At 40.1% G+C, this 25,224-nt stretch overlaps 1 protein-coding gene across 7 annotated transcripts in view; it reads left to right on the top strand.

Annotated features, from left to right (window-relative positions):
• Window positions 1–1,748: 1,748 nt before the first annotated feature.
• Window positions 1,749–25,224, top strand: part of ZMYND11 (zinc finger MYND-type containing 11) — a 142,458-nt gene continuing 118,982 nt past the window's right edge. For 5 of the 7 annotated variants that reach the window (XM_050942253.1, XM_050942255.1, XM_050942252.1 and 2 more), the window contains exon 1: window positions 1,749–1,979. The gene's annotated coding sequence lies outside the window, so the exon portion shown is untranslated. The remainder of the gene's footprint in view (window positions 1,980–25,224) is intronic. The other 2 variants (XM_050942257.1, XM_050942258.1) reach the window with 1 other exon arrangement.

Below are 25,224 nucleotides of genomic sequence, written 5' to 3' on the forward strand. Positions count from 1 at the left end.
CACTGAGGCCCTACCTGCGATTCACCCGGATGCACTGCTTCCGCTCTGCTGCTTCCTCGAAGCCCTGCCACCACACTTAGCCTCTGCCCCAAGGCAGCCCCCCACTGCTAAGATACTAATGACAGACACATATTCAGTAACTAGAATATGAAAGAAGTGAATAAATATGCTGAAAATAGCCTCTTCCCAAACACATACATATATCTTCAAAAGCACCCACCAGCAAAAGACAAAAGTCAGTGCCTGTGCTGGGTTCCCCTATCTACTCCAGCCAAGGACTCCAGAGAAGGAGCTAAACCCAGGAGACCTAAGGCTATCTAACCCCCACTAGAGTTATGGGACTTCTGACTCTCCATTATCTTGAATGGGTAGTTACTACTAGAACTCAGCTAGATGGGTGGGTTATAACAAGGACTTGATAAACACAAAATTGAGTTTGGTGCTATTAGGGGGATAGGAGTCAGGTTAGTATAGCGCCCCATTCTGCTGCCAGAGGTGCTAACCGATAAAGGCCCCATATCATGTCTAATTCACTAAAGAACTTTAGTTAAAGTTTCTTTAAAAATCCTAGCCCTAGAACAGAAATTATACCCAATTGTTCAATACAAGGTTGCAGCTGGTTTGTAACTTATTGACAGCAAAGCTCCAGTGATGTATGCTTATCAAAACCCATTTTTTATGGTAATATGTGGTCATATAATGCATTGCTGTTAATAACTAAAAGTAGTCTGCTATCAACCAAACCCATCAAGTAAACGTAAGTAGATTATCTACTTACATTTTTTCTATTTATATAATTTCTTTTAGGTAGTCTAAAATGCTCTCTCACTGCTTAAAAAAATAGAACCAAAGCTGCTTTACTGATGCTTAACAAAATTTTTAAAAGGGCTTAAGGCCCTGATTCAGCAAAGACTTCTATAAGTGCTTAATTTTAAGCATTATCAGTTAGTCCCATTAACTTCAACACAGTTGATTGAGACAATTCACAGCACATAAAATTAAGCACGTGTAAGTCTTTGCATCAGGCATTAAGGATGTAATTAACTTTATTCATTTGAGTAGTCCTCTGTTATATGAATGGAATATTCACATGCATAAAGTTATTCACATGCATAAATGTTCGCAGGATTTAGCGATAGTATGCTGTGACAGAATATGATGTTGCACTGCAAAAGGAAATGCTGGTCAAGCCTGTAATTACAATGCTTCTTTCTTGTTAAGTAATTTTTAATGTATATGAAAATTAGAATGTATTTGCCTACACAAGCATTAAATATTCTTTTAATATTGTGACACCTCATAAGATGTACTATATTATATCTAAACAAACCACAAAATATCCCTAAATATTATAAAGTACATACAAAATGCACCCAGTGATAATATTTATTAAAAAGCTAGATTCTGTAATCACACCATAGCTAGGCATATGCAGTCAAATTTCCAAGAGTAGCCATGGATTTTACATGCTTCAGTTTTTGGGTGTCCCAAATCAGTGGTTCCTTCTGAAAATTTTGTCCAGAATTTCTAGATTGTATTTTGACGCTGTGCACACTAGCTTGCCTTGGTTAATGTACATTCTAACTTCCTGCTCCTGCAAAAGCTCACTGCAGAGTCGTGGCCTAACATTGTGATCTAAAAACTAATATATAAATAATAAACAGGAATGTGCTTTAAATTTATTATAATAAATGGAAAAAGAAACAAACAGCAACTCCAGCAGACACCACTAGAGTTCTCCTTCTCCCAAATATCCCTCGCACCATCCTAAACCCTGTTTACCCCAGAAACCTTAACTGTGGACAGACAGAAGAGGAGAGGGAGAGAATATTCAGACACAATAAAACTCTTGAGGGGGAAAAAAATATGTGGAAGGAGGAGGCAGCAGAGGCCTGGGGAAGCGATTGAAAAGTTTCCCCGGCTTAACTTCTCCCTCCCCTCCCCCCCGCCAGCAGCAGAAGCAGCAGCAACAGCACAAGGTGAGAGAGACTTTCGAGTCTGGGGAGGAGGGGTTCGTGTGCGGAGGGAGGGGGGGCTTGAATTTACAGCCCTGTGGATGATGTTTCTGCCTCTCTCCCCCTGCCTTTGGGGTGAGGAGACACCGTGTCTCGTGCTGGGTGGATTTTTTTTTTTTTAAAATATGATGGAGGATTATAAACATGGCGCCTTAAAAAAAAACCCTACAAAATCTGTACAGTGATCCAAGGCGATGGGGGCAGGGAGAGGGCTGCTCTGTAGGGGAGGGGGATCCTGCCTGGGGAGGTAGCAAATGGGGAGGGGGCAATAATAATAAAATGTGGGGAGCTGCGGGGGGGTGGGGTGGAGGATTTTGTTTGTTGTTGGGGTGGGGGGAGGATAATTTCCCAGCCAGCTTGGAAATCGAGCAGGGAAACTGCGAGCGCGGAGGGGGGGGGGATATTAACTATTATTTATTCGCGTTTACAAAGCGCCCCCCGCCCACGGGCTTCAGCTGCAAAGAGCTGGGATTGCGGCCCCCCCCCCCAACACTGAAGTTACAATAAATAACCTGGGGGGTGCAACTGGGGGAGGGAAGGAAACGGGGGGGGGGGGGGGCACGAGAAATCCTCTCCCGAATCTTCCACGAGGGCCTGCGGGGAAGCCGGGGCCTCGAGTGAGAGGAGAGGCCGAGCGGGGTGTGGCGCAGGCCAGCCACAGCCCCTACCCCCCGCCCCGGCTCACACGCAAGGCGCCTGGTTTGCCCCCGGCCCCGCCTGTGTCCGTCGCTGGGGTGGTGCCTGCTAAGACACGGGGCTTGGCCCGGACAATGGCAGCTGCTCTTCAGGCTTGTCTCCGAAGGAGCGACACGGGGGGGGGAATAAACTCCTGTGGGGGGCACGGGGGGGGCGAGGGCTGTGTCCCCACCTCCCCCCGAAGGGCCTACGCTGAGGGGAGGCAGTTCCCCACCCCCCGAGTTTCCCCTGTAGGGTAGACGAGGGGGGGGAGGTCGATATTCCCTCTCCCCCTGTAGTGCAGACGCGGGGGGGGGGGATATCCCCACTCCCCCTAGTTCCCCTCCTAGGGCAGACCCTGAGGGAGGGGCAGCGATATTTTAACTCCCCCCTTAGGGCAGACATGGGCAGCCAAGGTGCATGTTACACCCTCAAACTGTCTTCTAAAGGAGGGACTGGGGTAGGGGTGGGGTTACATCCCCTGCTCCCTCTAACAGGAGACAGGCCCCTTGCTGGCCAGATGCTCATCAGCCCCAGGCAGCTCCTCCCCCATCTTCACTTTCCTTCCCCACCTGCTGGATGGGTTTCTTCCTCCCACAGTGTCTGCTCTAGCTCTTTTGGGGTAGTAGGGCCTGGGGGAATTGGCTCTGGTTTCCCATATGTGAGGAGAAGCTCACCCAGCCACCTGCAGGCCCAAATCTTTGTGGGTCTCCCTTCCTCCCTCTTCAGAAATAATTTATTCACTCTCCTCACCTGAGAAGTGTTGCTTGAAACTTGACAGCCCTGGTTCTAGGGAATTTTGAAATTTTTTTTTGAAAAAACTTAATTTCCAAATTATTTTCAGCCTCCCACGGCATTGACTTAAGTGGTGACTCAACTTCTGTCTCAAAGATTTGCCAGAGAACTCTCCAGGTTTCCTTCCCTTTTTTTATTTTAAGTTTAAGAGGTGAAATGTGCAAGGAGAAGCAAATCTTTATGTAGAGTACGGAAAACAGAAATATAGTGGGGTATTTCATTACGTTTTCCGGGCTCTCTTTTAGTTTGAGACACAAGTCAGTATGTCGAATAGTGACATTAGGGACTTGGGCAACTTTGTGTGAGCTTTGTGAGCTCACAGTTTTTGTCCCTGAAAATCACACAGAATCTGTCGTTAAGTGTGTTTGGTCTTGTTCAAATGCAAAGTAGTGAACAGCACTTAAAAGACACTAGTAGTAAAGAACCAGGCTTGAGAAACCTAAAAACATACTGAAAAATCAAATATTGAATACAGTGCTGGGTATTGTATAATTCAGTGATAGTTTGACATTTTAACAACTCAGAATAGTCTCTTCCTCTCACACTTACTGATTGTATTACTTGAAAAGTATAATAAAATATTTTTTAAAATATCCTACTGGAATGGAGAGGACAAAAGGAAGGTAGGAAATTTCTCCCCTCTTTGTGAAGCCTGTTTTTTTTAACGTTATGGTGTTCCTTTGTAGGAAATTTCTTGAGGGGAATCTCTTACACAACTAGGGTTGGGGGCCGGAAAAAGCAATTTGTGGTTTAGGTTGCAATCTCTTGAGGTTTTTCTTGTCCCTCATCATTCAGCACAAAGGACTAGGTCTCTCTTCACACATTTTAAACACAGTTTTGTTATCAGCCATTCTGAGCATGTTACAGAAAGTCTTTAGGGAAGTAAAGCATTTGCTGACTGCTGTTTTATATAAGAAGTGAAAGCATACTCAGAATAATTCCCTGCATGGGTTCAAGTTTAATCCTAAAATTTCTATAGCTAAATAAATTATTGTTGTTTTGACTGGATTTTTTTGATGGAGGTCTCAATAACTCACAGGGTTGTTAATGTTATGAGAGCATTTAATTTTTTTGGTCATAAATTTTAATCTATGTTCAGAGTGACTGAACGAGTTATCTGATTGCTGCTTTGTTGATTGTGGTATTTATTGGTGGTCAACCTGTGGACAAAATTCACTGTCAAATATATGTACATCACTTGATATACAATTTTATGAAATTAAATTCATTGATATTAAACTATAACTGTTGACACTAGCAGTGAATTTTACCCATGAAATTTCAGATTTATGAAAAATTACTCCACAGATGTGTGTTTCATTTTTAGAGTTTAAGTTCCTGAACCAGTCTAGATAGACGATTGTTCTTCAGCAAGGATTGTGTTTATATTCATGTATATTGGGGCTAATTCCTTTCCCTACATATACTCAGTAAATAAATAGTAGTTTGTGTAGAGTAGAGTTTCTGTTCAGTAATTTCTCCCGGTTGTAACTTTTTTTCCTTCTGGTACCTAATGTGAGATTTCTTTTAGTCATTCTCCTTGCAATGAAGGTTTAGGAGCTTACCAATACTAATTAACATTTTTTATTCCACAAACTGACTTTATAAGAATTATGGTTTGTGTGTCCCCTTTTGTCTGGGTTCCTCTGTTGTCCTAAGCCGAGAGTGCAATCTGAAGTTATTTCTTTTACAAGCATTTCAAAGTGGTGGATTTTTCAAGAGTCCCAGAAGGTAGTCAGAATTGAACACTCTATGATACTTGGAGCGTAGTGCCCTTGGTACTTTGGCAATGCTACGTGTCATCCTTTATGTAATCCATACATCTTAGTTTGTTAGGGTTGCTTGTGCTAACAATTGTGAACAAAGACGGTAATGGCAAGATTGTTTTTGTCAGGTTCTGGAAGACTTTTGTTAATTTGGATCTACACTTGATTCCTAAATGAGTTACTTATTGTTCTATAGTTAGATCTGTCTGTTTATCTTATAAACTTTGCAGGCCATATTTTCCAAAGTCATGAGTTTGTGAAGCAATATGCCATTTTGGAGGGAATTTTCTAGTGGGATAAGTCTTGGGGAAGTAAGTCTTTCTGCAAGAGGCTTGTAATCCATTTAAATTTATTTTTTTAAATATTAAATCAATTTTTTAAAAGCTGGTGAAAAATGCACTTTTGCAGTCTGTGTTGGTTGCAAAATAAGATTGTAAATTATTTTATTTTAAATCCAATTTTAAATTGTTTTAAAATGTTACATGTTAAAAGGTCCAGCCCTGGAAACACTTACAACTGATATAGTATATGTAACTGGGAGTAGTCTGATGATAGTGAGACGTCTCACATCATATAGTAAGCACTACGACCCCTACTCTGCACAGGTGGACCTTACATCTATACTGAGTCCTTTGGATGTCAGGGGTCTACTAAATGCATCTCATGGCAGAATCAGGGGTTATATCTGCTGATGTTTGTGAGATTGGGCTTTAAACTAGGTATAAATCTTCTATTGGAAGCAGTGGCTTTTGTTGATTTCAGTATGACCAGTACTACATCCTTAATTATTTGTTAGCTATTACTTTGAATGTTGAGTTTTAAACCAGAATGGGTTTTTTTCATGCAGAGCTATTGACAAGTTATTTTTAATATGAAGCCAAGCAAACTCTTGACTATATTACAGATTCTTAGTAATGTCCTAGTTACAAAAGAAGTGAATAAACTTCTGGTTATTTAATCAAGATGTTTAAATGGATATCTAAAACTATGCTGACAAGTAGTTAGATTTGTGTTGGATTTTTTTTTGTGTCATTGCAAGACTGCCCCACTCCCTCCCCATTAGTTAACACTTTCCTTAAATTTCAAACAATTAGAGTTTGAACTAATTTAAAATAATAAAGTTGTGCAGTGCTGAAACTTGATTCTATTTTAGTAACATCTGATTTTGTTTTTCTCCTTTGAGAGCAGCATTCTTTAGGCTGCCCACAAAAGCACAGCAGGAATAGTGGAGAGATGCTGTGACACACCCATGAACTCAAATCAGAGGTCTAATTTTAGGCCTAGCAGCCTTGGTAACATCCCTTTAGAGTCCAATCTTGCAGTTATTCTGTGCAGGTAAATCCCAGTGAAGTTGCTGAGAATTTGTATACAGAATGAGTGCAAGATCTAGTAAAGGAAACAAGTTGATTATTTTTTCAGTTTCTCCTTCCTTTACCATTTTTCAGAATTGCAGTTCTTGTATCTTTTTTGTAGATACCTATATCTTTATCTACAGTAGTAGAGTGGAATTTTAAAAGAAACCCAAACTGTTGGATGCAATTGCAGGAGAATAATACAAATGATTCCAAAATACAAAGAAGTAATTATTTTATATAAGCAAGAGAATATTTTAAACTTTTTATTTTGCATATATTCTGAACTTGTTGCACAGAACCAGATGAATAATTTAAAAAGACTTTCTGCATGATCACAGAAAATAGTTAGGTACCTACACAAACGGGGAATCATACTAAAGTATATGTTTGGGTTTTTTTACCTTAAAATTAGCTAATTTATCATAGTATATTTTTAGTTACAAGTTCTGGAGTCTACTGGTAGGTGTAGTATTCAAAAGTGGCATGCTGGAAATTAGATTTTGTACTTTGGTCTCCTGGACTTACAGTACGACACTATTATCTGTTATTTTTAAGAGAGGTTGATGGGAGCAGGTGGAACAATTAATGGTAGGCTGTACTTAGTTCACAAATCTTAGCAAAATAACTCTTATCTTCCAGCAATAAGTTTTACTGGATCTTGTTAGAGTTGCAATAAAGTGAAACGAAATGGAGTTGAGAGACTGACTAAAAGCTTAAAAATAACAAAGTAATATGCCATAATAGTAAGTTGAAAGAAAAGTAAATCAAATGAAAAAGATGAAAAATATAGCTTTAACTCTGTTTTGAAGAATCTGAATTTTTGGACAAGATAGTTTTATTATTTGCTGTCTAGTTGTCTAATCCTTCTAATTTTCTATGAACAATCCTCATGCTTATTTTGGAGCAGAATGTTTATTTTTGGACATACATGTTGTTATATTGTAGTTATTTGTGTACTGTTATAGAAGGTGTGTTATCAGAAACCCAAGGAGTAGTAGCCAAGTCTGCATAGAAGCTTAAGTTGAATTTTATTACCTTGTTCCTTTCTTTGTTAATAAAGGAAAACCACAGGAAGAGCGTGAGTTTGACTCCACAGCATGAGAGAGATTTTAGGGAACAGCAGATGTTCACACTTATTAATACTTCAGAAGAACATTTTAACCCTGAACAGTTAGTTTTCAAGTTCTGCTAAGTTCTGCTCTCTTAAGTGATATTTGTGATAACTGTAATTCTCCTATGATTCACATTATGGGATCAATCCTGCAATATACTGAGGTACTCATCTGAAAGGTGTTGAGTTACTATTGGAGAATTGAGCCCTTTTTCTTTTTTTACTGTGAACGGTGAGTGAAATTCTAGCTTTAATAAAGTCAGTGCCAAAACTTCCTTTGACTTCAGTAGGGCCAGGATTTAATCTAACGTGTTTTTGTTTAATTGTCTTTTCAGTAATCAATACAAAAGATTCATGTCCCAATAACTAATTGTAAATCTCAGAGAGTTTGCATTCACAACAAAGAGGATATATTCACAACCAAAGGAACTGCGTACCATAAAATATAATCACAGGGCACTGTATTGTAATAATAGTTTTCATTTCTGAAAACAGGTAATGGATGGTACAAGTGTAATTACAGAGCCCCTGATGCTTCAGAGACTTATACATGTAATCAGTGAGCCTAGTCACACTCTTAAAGTTAAACATGTATAAAAGTTTGCAGGATTGGGGCCATACTTAATACAAAAATCTGTGTTTTTATAACTAAAGTAATATTTTAAAAGCTTTATATACAACTAAAGTACTATAAGAAAATGACATTAGTTTTTGGCATTTTTTTCTGTGTATTTTTTTTTTTTTTTTTTTTTTACTTTTATGAAGATGACATTATCTTCATCTTTAACTACTTTATGTATGTTTTTCCTGGAAGTCTACCTGTAGTAGTACAAATTGTCGCCATGATTCTGAAAAAAATTAAGAACATGGTTAGCTTTAAGCTTGTCAGAGTCCAGTTGAACTCAAGGGGACAACTTACATGATTAAAATGCATCATGTACATAAGTTTCTGCAGGGTCTGCCTATATTTTTACATTTTCAGTCAATTGTATCTTTTCTCTGGCTCATTACTTTATATTTCTTTATTAGTATCTGCCTTTCTAAATGTTTTATAACCTGTATACATTATACATACCTAGAGTTACATTATTTGTAAATATAGAAAATTAGTAAAGAAAAACTTAATTGGAAATTAGTTAAGGTTGAAAATGTGTATCAATGGAGGCTGCCTAACAGTTGGAATTTTTAAAATGTCCATATACTGTCTTCCTCCAAAAACCAAAACACTGAAATGCGGACATTTCATTCATGCCTTCTATTCCTATTTCACTTACTGTCATGCCATAAAAGTTACACATAGCAATCCCTCACCACACCTTTTGTCTCCTTATAATTTGTATAAATTCATGTAAAGTTAAGATCATATTACTATGAATATAAAATCCCATTTCCTTTTGAAGGGCTTCTATATCCAGTATGCTATAACTAACATATAATTTTCCATTACTTTTTTTTTTTTTTAAATAAGCAGTATAAGTGTTAGTAAATAATGCTGGGAAACTACAGTTGCTTTAGGAAGGAAATGTGACTAGTTCATCACTTGCTCTGCCTTTGTTCATGGCAGTTGACCAGAAGTAGCAAACTCACTCCCATGTGCAATCTCAGTTTCATTGGCTGGAAAGTAATGGAGGCGGAAACAAAGCTCCAGCCCTCTCTACCCACCTGCTCTGAGGGAAGAAGAAGGAGAGTACTAGGCACCTGCTCTTCCGCCAGCGCTCGGACCAAAAATCTAGGAAGCTGTAACGCATTAATTCAGGTGGGGAACTTCTTACTCTGTTCCCAGCCTCATTTGGGCCAGGCACAGTCCGGTCAATAAATGTAAAATACCATATAGTCAGTAGATTCTGTAATCACAAAGATAGTGTTTTGCTTTTTATTCATAAAAGTATCTTACAGCTTGAACGAGTCACACCAGCAGAAACCTGACTTATCATAATGTATCCTGGGACTAAACTAGTGTTGAAATCTTTAGCATTAATTAAATAGTATAATATTTCTTTTATATACACCTAATAATGTATAATTTCAGATCACAAGAGGGAATTTCTAGACATTCATGTTTTTAACACTTTTTTTAGGTAGAAAAGTGGAAATCATAGTACTTTCTTGGTTTTAGGTAGACTCTTTATAAACACTTTCAGCCTTAATGACAGGTTTCAGAGTAGCAGCCGTGTTAGTCTGTATCTGCAAAAAGAACAGGAGTACTTGTGGCACCTTAGAGACTAACAAATTTATTTGAGCATAAGCTTTCATGGGCTACAGCCCGCTTCATCGGATGCATATAGTGGAAAATACAGTAGGAAGATATATATATACACAGAGAACATGAAACAATGGGTGTTACCACACACACTGTAAGGAGAGTGATCAGTTAACGTGAGCTATTAGCAGCAGAAGAGAAAAATAACTGTGGTCCCGTTGATTTCAAAGTCCCTGGATGATTGATATGCCTTTTATTATGATGGCTGCCCTTATTGACAGATCAAAGATTATTACCTTTTAAGGCTACTAGCTAAAAATAAATTTGAAACATATGTATTGCAAGAAATGTTACTGATAAACTTTAAGAATTTTAAAAATGGAAATGAACAGCTAAGTCAAAGTAAAACTAATACTCAAATATCTTCACAGTTCATACTGTATGAATAACACCCTGTATGGATATAGTATATTACGCATTCTAACAATAACCTGAATTCTGGCACTTTATCCCCACTATTTCAAAACTTCAAAATAATAGACGCTTGCATCCAACCACCCTACAAAATACATGCTGAATATGAGCTACAAGTGGCTCACCTACCACTTGTGTGTGGATTTTAGTGCAGAATTGAGTCTTATTTCCCATAAAGAGTTCAGAAACAACACCGTTCCTTCCACCTTGCAATTTTATTCTGAGACAAAGTGCACTTTACCTCATTCACAGTCCCTTTAAATCTCACTATATCTGCTCTCTTCATCTTTATTTCTTGGTTAGTGAGTGTCATAAAACCCAGGTTAGTACTGTCCCTTTAAATTGATCTGAATGCTGTCTAGGCTTTAGGTCACTCCTAGGAGCTAAATGCTTGAAGCAGCTTTCGGGAAGCTAGATGTTTCATCACGATTTATTGTTATTGAAGAAAACATGGCTCAGTGAAAAATCAATCCTTGAATAGCATCATTTCTGAATAAGAGAGAAATATAAAGTATTTATTCCACCCACAAAAGCTTTCTAAAAACTTCTCTTCCCACCTAAACAAAACGAGGGTGGAGGGAAGAAGAGAAGTACCTTTGCCCTCAGAGGACTTTATCTCATTGATCAGGGTGATGGGTTTCTTGAAAACTGGTGCAAGTATAAAAGCCTTGTGTCTTGTACATGTACTTAAATACAATGGAAAAAAAGTGAGGTAGAGGGAAGATTGCTGTATTTTTATGGACAATTAATTTGAAGGAAAGGCAATAGTTCAAATCACTTCTAGCCATTATGGTCTATACTATTACAGACCTAGGAGTGGATCAGTTCGTTCCTGCTGAGTGATAGGCGCCACCACCAAGAATCCAATAACTGCATCTTCCAGTTGTACAGCTCTCACATCTTTTTATTCTTAGAATGCCACAAAGTTAATGGGTTTAAAGAAAATAGTTTTAGGAAGAGGCTTTACCTTTCCCCTCAGTTCCACAGGTCACGTTCCTGTCAGCCCCCTTTCCACTTCTCTGACTACTACGGGGTTTCTTTGTAGTGTTTCTTGATTGGGGTCAAGCTTTTAGCTCCTACCTGAGTCCAGGCATGAGAATCTAGTATTGCTGTTCACGCCTTCCCACTTGGGGAAGCAGGATGAATTAGCGGGAAATGAACTCCACAAATACTGAAAGCAATAGGTCTTCCACCCCATATTAGTTTTCTTTATCTGAGTTGTTTATAATAAAGAGGCAAGATGGGTGAACTAATATCTCTTATTGGACCAACTTCTGTTGGTGAGAGAGACAAGCTTGGTCCAATAAAAAATACTACTACGCCCACCTTGTCTCTCTAATAGCCTGGAATGAACACGTCTACAACAATATTGTTTATAATAGAGCAGTCTTCCAAAACCCCATTTGCTAGCTCTCTGGGGACAAGTGGCATTAACTTCTGCAGTCTCTAAAGGTAGTGCTACAGTGTAGACTAGTGGTTCTCAACCTATTTACCATTGTGGGCTGCATAGTCACCTCTCTATGTATGTTATGTGGCCTGCATGCACACTATATATATATATATATATATATATATACATACACACACACACACACACACACACACACTACCTGTAGGGACTTGAGGATGTCATATGGGCCGCAGCTGTGTGCTGGTTGGGCTGCAGGTGGTCCATGGGCCACAGGTTGAGAACCACTGGTGTAGACACTACAGTGATGGAGGAGTTTTTTCCATTGCTGTAGTAAATCCATCACTCCAAGAGGTAGCAGCTAGGTTGACAGAAGAATTCTTGTGTTGACGTTGACCTAGGTGCATCTAGGGTGGGGGATGAGTTCTACTTAATCATGTTGCACAGGGTATGAAAATTTTCACAACTCTGAGCAATGTAGCTAGGTCAGCCTAAGTTTTAGGTGTAGGCCAGGTGTAAGCTAGTTTTTTTTGTTTTTTTTTAAGGCTTCTATCCTTTATGGTTGTAAAGAAAACCTTGAAAAATGTGAGCCAAGTGTAATCAGCTGCAGTTAGCAGCTGGTGGGAGAGCAGTTGTTGCACTGTGGAGCACTATGTATTTACCCTGCCCAGTTCAAAAGCAGAGAGAGTGAATGCAGTGGCCCCTGAGCCCAGGGTGAGGAGTGAACTCTAGTGATTCTTGCTGAATCCTCTTTCATAAGAACATAGGAATTGCCATAATGAATTAGACTAGCATGCCAGGTAGTCCTGTATTCTCTCAGACAGTGGCCAATAGCAGGAAACTCTGTGGAAGACACCAAAAAAATCCCCGCAAACCCCCAGAACTTTGCAGTAGGCAGGTATGGAATAAAATTTTCCCTCCAGGGAAAATTGCATTCTGATCCCTAATAGTTTGCTTTTGCCCTGAAGCAGGAGGATTTCTCTCCTTTCCAAAGCTTGTGTATTTTTTAAAATATTTAATCCTTTCTTGGGCCAAGCCGCTTCCCTTGTCATCCCTGAATACTGTTTCAGAACACTCCTGCTCCACTGCCTTGCAGCCTCCTATTGCAAGCCCAGTATCTTCCGGCCCAGTTCCACAGTCCTCTCCTGAGGCCCAGAAAGAACAGAAGACACCTGGCTTTCATTCAATGTGTGACTGAGTTGGGAGGATTTGAGTTGTGAGTTAATAGCGGAGTATAGTGGTTGTCTGGCATATGTGAATAAAAGTTTGGAAGTCTGTGTGACAGGAAGAAGGAAAGATTCTGGTGTGAACTGTACCTGTGTAAGACAGTACAGGTGCATGTGTCAAAGAAAAGTGCATATGAAAGAGAAAGAGGACCAGATTCTCTTTTGATGTAAATTGGTGCAGCTCTGTTGGCTTCAACATCAGTTCACACTAGCAGACAATTTGGTATGTCATGGGTACCTGCAGGGATGTGAAATGGGGGTGTAGGGGAAGAGAGAGAGAGTGTGTGTGTCTCTGGCCTGGTCCACACTACACAGTTAAATCGATTTAAACAGCGTTAAATCGATTTAACACTGTACCTGTCCAGACTACAATGCACTTTAAATCGATTTTAAGGGCTCTTAAAACGATTTCTGTACTCCTCCCCAACGAGAGGAGTAACGCTAAAATCGATATTAGCATATCGATTTAGGGTTAGTGTGGCCGCAAATCGAAGTTATTGGCCTCCGGGCGGTATCCCACAGTGCATCAGTGGCCGCTCTGGATAGGTAACTGAACTCTAATGCACTGGCCAGGTACACAGGAAAAGCCCCGCGAACTTTTGAATTTCATTTCCTGTTTGGCCAGCGTGGAGCTCTCATCAGCACAGGTGACCATGCAGAGCTCATCAGCACAGGTAACAATGCAGTCTCCTGAGAATAGAAAAAGAGCACCTGCATGGACCGCACGAGAGGTACTGGATCTTATTGCTATATGGGGAGAGGATTCAGTGCTATCAGAACTGCATTCCAAAAGACGAAATGAAAAAACTTTTGAAAAAATTTCCAAGACCATGAGGGAGAGAGGCCACACCAGGGACTCAGTGCAGTGCAGAGTGAAAGTGAAGGAGCTCAGACAAGCCTACCAGAAAACCAAAGCAGCAAACGGCAGATCCAGATCAGGGCCAAAAACATGCCACTTCTGTGCTGAGCTGCATACAATTTTAGGGGGCTGCGCCACCACTACCCCCCCCTTGTCCGTGGATTCTGAGGTGGGGGTTATAATCTCAACCATGGATGAGGATTCAGCGGAGGGGGAAGATGACGAGGAGGAAGAGCTTGCAGAGACCACACAGCACTCCATTCTCCCCAACAGCCAGGAGCTTTTTGTGACCCAGACGGAATTACCATCCCTGCTCTCCCAAGCCACTAGCCCAGACAGTGAAGGCATGGAAGCGACCTCTGGTGAGTGTACCTTTGTAAATATAAAACATAGTTTAAAAGCAAGCATTTTTTAATGATTGATTTGCCATGAGTGTTTGGCATGCCTTAGCAGGCATCAAAGTTACTGGAACAGTTTGTTAACATGTCTGGGGATGGAGCGGAAATCCTCCAGGGACATCTCCATGAAGCGCTCCTGGAGGTACTCCAAAAGCCTTTGCAGAAGGTTTCTGGGCAAGGCAGCCTTGTTCCGTCCACCATGGTAGGACACTTTACCACGCCATGCATGTAGCAAGTAATCTGGTATCATTACATGACAAAGCCTAGCTGCGTATGGTCTCGGTGATTGCAGGCATTCAAGAAACATCCATTCTTTATCTCGCTGTGTTATCCTCAGCAGAGTGATATCATGGTAACCTGGTTGAAATTAAGGTATTTTATTAAGGGGACAGAGCTGGCCATTCCTACTGGGCTGCTTGCCTGCTGCTTAAAAGAAATCCTTCCTTGCAGGTAGCCAAGCGGGGGCAGGGGAAGGGGGTTAATGGCGCTGAGCTTTTTAGCGTTTGGCCAGCAGGAATCTTCCCAGCTACCCACCACGCGGTGGGGGGGGGAGGAGAGAGGGGGGGTGATTAGCAGTGATCTGCCATTATACCAGCCATGCGGTGGGGGGAGGGCTAAAGCAATTCCAGTGTTAGGGTTAGGACTTGGCGTCTGCTGCTCCTTGTAAAAGCAGCAGCACAGGAAGAAGCTGTATGCCTTACCATGACCGCATGCAAGCTGAATTGTGATACCCGGACCTGCGTCTGTGTTGATCTGTTACACCACAGCCGCAGGCACTCAGTACTAAAAGAATCCAAATGCGACCTTGTAGTGAAATTACATGTGCTATGTAAGGTGAATAGTGTTGTTCACTGTGAAAGAGTATAACTATTGTTCTGTGAAATGTATCTTTTATAATCCTTCTATCACTATTTTCCCCCACTCATGCAGCTGCAAATTTTTCAAGCCTCCCTACCCCATCCCGAAGGCTAGCTTAGATAAGGCGGAGTAAGAAGAGGACACGAGATGAAATGTTCACAGAAATCATGGCAGTAACCCGCAATGAAAGAGCTCATCTGGGGGAGTGGAAGGACGTGGTAGCAAAGTACAGGAAAGATGCCAGGGAACGTGAGGACGGGAGGGATGAACGTGAGGATAGGAGAGACGCTCGAGATGAGAGGTGGCGGCAGAAAGATCAGCGGTGGCGGGATGCAACGCTGGAGCTGCTGCATGATCAAACTCACATCCTCCAACGTCTGGTGGATCTTCAGGAAGAGCAGCGGGGTCACAGAGTGCCGCTCCAGCCCATGTTTAACTACCCTCAGTACTCACCATGTTCCATATCTTTCACACCCAGACGTGTAAGAACGTGTGGGGGAAGGCTTTCTGCACCCGCCCACTCCACCCCCGTGGACAGTCCAACCAAAGGCTGTCATTACATTGAAATGTCCTTAATGGCCTTTTTCTTCCCTCCTATCCTCCTCCCAAACCACACCTGGGATACCTTGTTAATTCTCTGCCTCTTTTTATAATTACATGCTTCTTAAACGATAGTAACTTCATTTCCAGAAGCAAGCTGTAATCAAAGGGGGAGGGTGGGTTGCTTACAGGAGGAGTCAATAAAGGGGGGGAGGTTCATGAACGGGAAACAAACACAACAGTCACACCGTACCCTGGCCCATGATGAAACTCGTTTTCAAGGCTTCTCTGATGCGCACCGCTTCCTGGTGAGCTCTTCTAATCGCCCTGGTGTCTGGCTGCGCGTAATCAGCGGCCAGGTGATTTGCCTCAGCCTCCCACCCCGCCATAAAGGTCTCCCCCTTACTTTCACAGAGATTGTGGAGCACACAGCAAGCAGCAATAACAAAGGGGACATTGGTTTGGCTGAGGTCTGAGCGAGTGAGTAACATTCTCCAGCGGGCTTTTAAACGGCCAAATGCACATTCTACCACCATTCTGCACTTGCTCAGCCTGTAGTTGAACAGCTCCTGACCACTGTCCAGGCTGCCTGTGTATGGATTCGTGAGCCATGGCATCAAGGGGTAGGCTGGGTCCCCCAGGATAACTACAGGCATTTCAACATTCCCATTTGTTATTTTCTGGTCCGGGAAGCACCTTGCTGCAGCCTTTTAAACAGAGCAGTGCTTCTGAAGACGCGAGCGTCATAAATCCTTCCTGGCCATCCCATGTGGATGTTGGTGAAACGTCCCTTGTGATCCACCAGTGCATGCAGCACCACTGAAAAGTACCCCTTGCGGTTTATGTACTGGGTGCCCTGGTGCTCTGGTGCCAAGATAGCGATATGGGTTCCATCTATCGCCCCCCCCCCCGCACAGTTAGGGAATCCCATTGCAGCAAAGCCATCCACTGTGACCTGCACGTTTCCCAGAGTCACAACCTTTCATAGCAGCAGCTTAATGATTGCTTTGGCTACTTGCAACACAGCAGCCCCCACAGTAGATTTTCCCATTCCAAATTGATTCCCGACTGACCGGTAGCTGTCTGGCTTTGCAAGCTTTCAGAGGGCTATTGCCACTCGCTTCTCCACTGTGAGGGCTGCTCTCATCCTGGTATTATGGCGTTTCAGGGCAGGGGAAAGCAAGTCACAAAGTTCAAAGAAAGTGCTCTTACGCATGCGAAAGTTTCGCAGCCACTGCGCATCGTCCCACACCTGCAAAACTATGCGGTCCCACCAGTCTGTGCTTGTTTCCTGGGCCCAAAATCGGCGTTCAGTGGGTAGAACCTCCCCCATTACCATCAGGAGCTCCAAAGTGCAGGGGCCCGCGGTTAGGGAGAAATCAGTGTCCAGGTCCTCATCACTCTCGTCGCTGCGCTGCCGTAGCTGCCTCCTCCTCTCCTGCGTTTGCAGTTCATGGTTCACCATAGACAGCACGAGAATGCGTGAGGTGTTTACAACGTCCACGATCGCGCTACTGAGCTGAGCAGGGTCCATGCTTGCTGTGCTATGGCATTTGCTCAGTTCACCCAGTAAAAAAAGGCGCGAAATGGCTGTCTGCTGCTTTCAGGAAGGGAGGGGTGAGGCTGTACCCCGAACCACCTGCGACAATGATTTTTGCCCCATCAGGCACTAGGGTAGTAACTCAGAATTCCAAGGGTCAGGGAAGACTGCGGGAACTATGGGATAGCTACGGGATAGCTATCCACAGTGCAACGCTCCGGAAATCGATGGTAGCCTAGGACCATGGACGCACACCGCCGAATTAATATGCCTAGTGTGGACGCATAAAATCGACTTTATAATATCTGTTTTATAAAACCGGTTTAAGTTAATTTGAAATTATGCTGTAGTGTAGACGTACCCTCAGTGTGAGAGAGAGCATGATTATATGAAGGTAAAAGAGTTAAAAAGATCATATATTTTAAATAGTATTCATCAGTGTTAATGTTCATACATGAGTTTAAAACTGAATGTTAATCTCTTCTGCTTTACGAAGTTCACTAGGGACCAATATCTACCACCCTTACTCACATTGACCAGTACTTCACTATGTTGTTTTCTTCATTGTGATTATTCAGTGTGTGAGGTGCAGAATCTAGTCCTGTGTTTGGACAATGAAAATTAACTCGTTAGTCCCCCTACCCTAGAACAATGCTGCAGTATTGTGTTGCAAACAGTTGTAAGGAGAATGTTTAAATCAAATACATCTCTTTTCAGTGAAATGTTTTCATATTTTATTTTATATTTATTTTAATATATTAGGTTTTGTAAAATCTTAGGCTTGCAGAAGCTTTCAGCCATTTTAATGCAAGTTGGAATGATCCAGCAATTAGGTTGTTTAAAGTTACTGCAGCTAGCTAAGCCACCTAAAGAACATTGCTGGGTAGTTTAGTTATAAAATCTGGCTTACTAGCTTCTAAATGTCTGTTTTTGTAAGTATTAACTCTTTTTATTAAGTAAAGAAAACAAAACTATGTCAATTACAATGAAATAAAAACACAAAGCTAAGTACAATATAAAGCTATAGTCATATAATATTTTACATTTGTTCACTGCTTTCCATTGCACAAAAATTCAGAAAAGAAAGCAAATAGGAAAGAAAAACAGGCTATGTCAAACAAATAGCTTGATTTTTAATAGGGCTGTCGATTAATCGCAGTTAACTCACGCAATTAACTGGAAATTAATCATGATTAAAAAACTTAATCGTGATTAATTGAACTGTTAAACAATAGAATACCAATTGAAATATATTAAATATTTTTTTGTTTTCTACATTTCCAAATATATCGATTTCAGTTACAACATAGAATACAAAGTGTACAGTGCTCACTTTATATTATTTTTATTACAAATATTTGCACTGTAAAAATGATTAAAGATAGTGTTTTTCAGTTCACCTCATACAAGCACTGTAGTACAATCTATTGTGAAAGTGCAACTTACAAATGTATGTATATTTTTTGTTACATAACTGCACTCAAAAACAAAACAATGTAAAACGTTAGAGCTTACAAGTCCACTCAGTCCTACTTCTTGTTCAGCTAATCTCTAAGACAAACAAGTTTGTTTACATTTATGGGAGATAATGCTGCCCGCTTCTTAATTATAATGTCACCTAAAAGTGAGAACAGGCATGTTGTAGCTGGTGTCGCAAGATATTTACGTGCCAGATGTGCTGACGATTCCTATGCCTCGTCATGCTTTGGTCATCATTCCAGAAGACATGCTTCCATGCTGATGACGTTCGTTAAAAAAATAATGCATTAATTACATTTGTGACTGAACTCCTTGGTGCAAGAATTGTATGTCTCCTGCTCTGGTTTACCTGCATTCTGCCATATATTTCATGTTATAGCAGTCTCGGATGGTGACCCAGCACATGTTCGTTTTAAGAACACTTTCACTGCAAATTTGACAAAATGCAAAGAAGATATCAATGTGAAATTTGGAAAGATAGCTACAGCCCTCGACCCAAGATTTAAGAATCTGAAGTACCTTCCAAAATCTGAGAGGGATGAGGTGTGGAGCATGCTTTCAGAAGTCTTGAAAGAGCAACACTGATGTGAAAACTACAGAACCCAAACAACCAAAATAGAAAATCAACCTGTTGGTGGCATCTGACTCAAATGATGAAAATGAACATGCATCAGTCTGCAATACTTTGGATTGTTTTTGAGCAGAATCTGTCATCAGCATGGATGCATGTCCTATGAAATGGTAGTTGAAGCATTGAGGGACACATGAATCTTTAGCGCATCTGGCATGTGAATACCTTGCAACACTGGCTACAACAGTGCCATGCAGTCGCCTGTTCTTACTTTCAGATGACATTGTAAACAAGAAGCAGGCAGCATTACCTTCAAATGTAAACAAACTTCTTTGTGTGAGCGATTGGCTGAACAAGAAGTAGGACTGATTGGACTTGTCTGTAAAGTTTAACATTTTTTATTTTTGAATGCAGGGCTGCTTTTGTACATAATTTTGCATTTTTAAGGTCAACTCTCATGATAAAGAGATCGCACTACAGTACCTGCATTAGGTGAATTGAAAAATATTTTTTTTACACTGCAAAAATTTGTAATAAAAAATAAATATAAAGTGAGCATTGTACACGTATTCTGTGTTGTAATTAAAATCAATGTATTTGAAAATTTAGAAAACATCCAAAAATATTTAAGTAAATGATATTCTACTGTTGTTTAACAGTGCGATTCTGGATTTTTTTCTTCAACAGCAAACATATAATATTTTAACAAAACAAGCATATGAATTTTTGAATTTAGTTAAACTCACATTTTTTAAAATCAAGTTTGTTTTTGTTAAAATTGTTAACTAAAATAGTTAAATGAAATATTAAAAAAAAAAAACCAACCAGAAATTAAATCTACTGTGTCAGCTAGGTCAACAAGAGAAACTTAAAATATTGGCTTCTCCAGCTAACTCAGTTGTCTTCACTTCACCTTCGTGTTTGTTCGTAATCTGGAAAAGAAAAACAAGCGTTCCTCCTTTTTCGGGTCCCGAACGATTTCTCAATTTGGAATGAATTAGTCCAAAGGAAGAAAGTATTCTTTCTACACTGGCAGAAGAAGCTACTGCTGTTAAAAGTGAGATTATCACTTCAACAGACTCTGAATCCAAGTGCTTAAGTGACTTCTACTAGTTCACTGGTGTGACTTTCTTTAAAGCATCATCAGCAAACATATATTTCTTGAGTGGTTCTTATTCCCAGACCGGGTCTCTTTTACAGTTTGCTGCCATTATAGGTTTTCCCTTCTAATGAGATAATGGTATGGTAGATCTCAAATCAATGAAGGCTATTCTCAGAAAGACCTCAAGACTTCTGGAATATGCTGCTCAAACAGTTTCACTTTTGTTTCTACTGTCTGTCCCTCCCTTCTCATATTTATCTCCAGACTTCTCCTTGTCCAGATCTAGTCCACCCCCAACAATCTCCTATTCATTGAACTTTTTGAAACTTTACACTTTTAGAGAGCGGTAAGGGATTGACTCCGTGTACTCAAATTTGTAGAGGGACAATAGGGTTGAGGTCTTATTTCTCACCTCTATGTTTTATTTATTTATTTATTTATTTAATTAAAACAATTTTTGCTGTTAACAAGTATGTTATCTCTGGAGACACAAATCCACAGTTTGAGAACTGCAAAACTAAGCATCTCTAATGGTATCTTCTAGACTGAGCACTGAGTCCCATTGGGTAGATAGAAAGATTAACCTAAATAATCTATACAGAAGCCCCTGGAACCCATAAGATTGGGTCCCTAATCCACAAACTATTGGAACTCATTTACAAAACATTTCTTAAACATTACATGAATATATTGTCTCATACTATAGAATTATAATCCTTGTTCCATGATGAGATATTGTTGAGCTATAATGTATCTTAATTAAACGTATCTTTAGATAGGATTTTTCCTCAAAAAGCATTTTATCCAAAAATCTGATTTTTTTTATTTTTAAATCATTGATTTTTATCCACCCTGGCAGAAACAGAGGGGACACAGTAACATGGGTAGGACTTTGCATTGTGGCTGTTCACAGCAGGACTAGGTCAACCCAGTACCAACCATCTAGGTTAACTGCAGTGTAGACATAGCTTTTACTAGAGATTTAATTTAAGATTTGGATCAGTTGTTCCCATTAATTCACATACACACTCTATAACAAAACCTCTTCAGTATATAGTTTGTGCCTGCAGTCAGGGCACCTATCTTATAGGGAGCTGGTCTTATAGGGAGACTTTGAATTGGCTTGCTTCAAACGAGCTTGTCTCAATTGTTTCTATCCCTGTTTTGGATACAATGACAACAACTGGTGACTGCTAGTCCTCCAGAGCCTTCCCGAAATCCCCCAGAAAGCCCTACTGCAGAGGTTCTCAGACTTTTGTACTGGTGACCCCATTCACACAGCAAGCCTCTGAGTGCGACCCCCCCCATACGTTAAAAACACATTTTTATATATTTAACACCATTATAAATGCTGGAGGCAAAGCTGGGTTTGGGGTGGAGGCTGACAGCTTGCGACCCCCCATGTAATAACCTCACAGCCCCCTGAAGGGTCCCGACCCCCAGTTTGAGAACCCCTGCCCTACTGTGTTATCTATCATGCCATCTACTTAGCAGGCTAGAAGTCATGAGTGGGGTTACATTCCAGATTCCCCCCCCCCCCCTTCAACCTGTTTACAGGCTTCTTTTCTCACTGGGGAAGACTGCATGAAATTACCGATACAACAGTAATTGTAACAAAAAAACAACAGATTTACTACACACAGAGAAAATGGAATCAAAACAAAAGAAACTGTTGGCTTAATATATCAGATTTACGCTACTCAGAAGCTAATCTAGATAAGTCATTTTCAGCATAGTGCTGAGGGAGAAAAGAAAAAGTGAATGTTTGCATCCCTGGAAAGCAATATCCTCCCTCAGATCACTGCCTATGAGCATCACAAAGCTTTGTAAAGAGAGATTTTTCCTTCTCTTTTATCAGCCTCAGTCCTGATTCATCCTCCCCATCCTTTCCAAACTAGTTTTCTACAGTTACCTACATGGACAATAGGTTTGGGGACTCTGCATTCTCTTAAGAGGACACACAGATCCTTTAATGATGATTAATAGCCATCTTGCAACGGCCTAGTATTATTTCTTCTCTTGATTGCATAATAACCTTTGTAAACAGGAGGTATGCCAGTTTAAGTTATTGGGGTTTCACTTGTTTCAGGTACGGTATGGAAGCACTTTAAAAAGAGCAGAAGGAGGGAATTCTTCATTTCCAGACAAGCATTATATTCTAATTACCTATATGGACCCCAGATTAAAACAATTCTCGGGTTTTATCTGACTGAGGGAGAGAGATTTGATTTTTTCAGTTGAAGTATCTCTTTGCATGACCTTGTTTGGTTTTTATATTTTAAAAGGTCTGAAAATATTTTTTTAATGAAAGATTTATTGGGTATTTAGAGCCAACTTCACATTCAGTGTTGTCTAGGTCACACAGACAAAATAGTTTGCTTATATATCTGTGGTCACATAGTCTTGTTCATCTCATTTGAAATATTTTGCTAAATTTATCATATTATTCAATGAGTATTGTATCAACAGCTCTGCTGCCTCATTGTATTAATCGACTGCAAATCCAGTATGTAGTTTTGTTTTGACTTTCATTTATGATATGTGGTATCAGGAAGATCTATCAAGACAGTTTTTGCATGCTTCTACTAGAAAACAGGGACTTAAACTGGGGATTGCAACTCCAGAAGATAAGAGATGAAGAAGAAAACATTTGCTAAACACAGAGGTTCATGCCTGCTAACTAGCAAGTAGCTGGAGAAATTAAGAAGTAGGTGGTAGTAAAAGTAAATTTTAGTATGACTGATATGTTTGGGCATTTTGCCTAGTGGGAAAAATCTTTCTTTAAATAGGCTTGGGAGATTTTGGTTGTTGAATGACATCAAGAATGAGAGCTTATATGTATTTTCAGCTGAAAGTATGTTTTACTGATGAAGGCGTGGCTTGAACAATGGAGACTTTCACATTTGGAAGAGTAACAAGTGTCAATTGTCCAATGTGACACCTTTGTGGTCGTGATGCCCAGAGTATTACCAAACAAATGCATTAAATTTTGTACAAGATTACAAAGAATGCAAAATACATTCACATTTCTGTTGCTAAATTTAGGAAACAAAAGTGCTCTTCACTGTTTGAAATTACAGCCTAGTCGTTTTGACCATTTCTTCTAAATTCCACTGAATTAATGAAATTATCTGGACTGCCAAACATCCCTACAGAACTGCCTATTAGCTATTGTTAAAGGAACCCCCAATTTTGGAAGAATGTCAAGCTTTACGGTAGCTTTTTCACCTGAATTTAAATGCTGACCTTCACTTTCTGTGTTTTTGACTACAACCTAAGTGTGATGGGATATACATCTCTACCCTGATATAACACTGTCCTCGGGAGCCAAAAAATCTTATCGTGTTATAGGTGAAACCGCATTATATCGAACTTGCATTGATCCGCCAGAGTGCGCAGCCCCGCTCCCCTGGGGTGCTGCTTTACCACGTTATATCCGAATTCATGTTATATCGTGTTGTGTTATATCAGGGTAGAGGTGTATCACTAAAATGGCAGCTGCTGCTGAGACCTCAGCACCCTTCACAGTTGTGTTATATAGTGAAACAGTGATAGATACTTCTAAACTCTGTTTTATAGTATATATTTATTTAGTTATGTAAAGCATTTTGACTAATCACAGCTGTTTTAAAGATCCCCTGACACTTTCTGCAAGAATTGGGATGTTAGCCCTGGTGTCCTGGCCAAGTTCCAATTTGTATAATTACATTCTGCCTACCTCAGTTCTCTCTGCAATTTCAACTGGATATTATTACTGTTATTTATTTACACAGCAATGCGTATGTACACGGCAGTTTATAAAATAATAGTGTATGCTAAATAAAAACCCAAATCCCAATCCCGAATAATTTACAGTCTGTGTCTATGAATGGATTCAGTAGAAAGAATGTAAATTGGCACATATTTGAATAGGCTTCAGAACAGGTGGGTTTTCAGAGCTTTTGAAGTAAAAGAAGGAGGGCACATAACATATATGGGGACCTTTTCGAAGTGTAAAAGGAATAGACATGAAATAAGGCATAGAGGTAAAAAGAGAGAGAAGCAGCAGTCAGGAGAGATACTTACATAGAGCTGGAGGAGCTGAAGGCAGAAATGTAGGTATAAATGCAGTGGTGTAGTTACTGGGTACTTTGAAAATGTGTAGAAGAAGCTTCACAAAATTCTTCACTTACTGACCTAAACTGTTGTGAAGTGTGCACTGTAAAGCAGATTATATGTTGTATTGCGGTACTGGTGGCTATATTTCAACTGGTGGATGAAATGATTCCTGTATTATATTTAAAACAATTTGATTCTTTTCCTTACAAATATTATTTCTATGAAACTAAGATTTGAAAATGTGTATGCTGATTTTTTGCACAGGATGCACATTAATTTAATAACAGTGGGTTGATCAGAGCTTTATGCATGAGCTGGATATGATTTTACATGTGCATCAACAAGAAAAAAAGTCAAATTATATGGGTGTTGCAGGTATGTGGATTTAGGCTATCTCAGATCTGCACATGGCAATCAATTTCTGGCACAGAACGCCCCTGTTCTATATGCAAAGATTGATTGCATGATCTGCTATTCAATTTGTTTTATAGAGACTCTTGTTTAAATAGTAGCAGGAACAACTTGCTGTATGTGTTCCTACAGCAACAACTGGGTGGGAAAAAAAATCCTGACACATGCAGAGAGAAGGGAAGAGGGCTGAACTGAGGAAATTATGGTTATTTCTGGCATCTGAACTAGAAAAACTGGGAGCAATTAAAGCTGCGAGTTAAATCTCACAACAGTAATTAATACTAATAAATTATTTGTAAGTCTGTAAGAAAGTTGTGATTTATTTTTTTTTTGGTTCAAAAGT

The sequence above is a fragment of the Gopherus flavomarginatus genome, chromosome 2 (genome assembly GCF_025201925.1).
Source record: "Gopherus flavomarginatus isolate rGopFla2 chromosome 2, rGopFla2.mat.asm, whole genome shotgun sequence".
NCBI lineage: Eukaryota > Metazoa > Chordata > Testudines > Testudinidae > Gopherus > Gopherus flavomarginatus.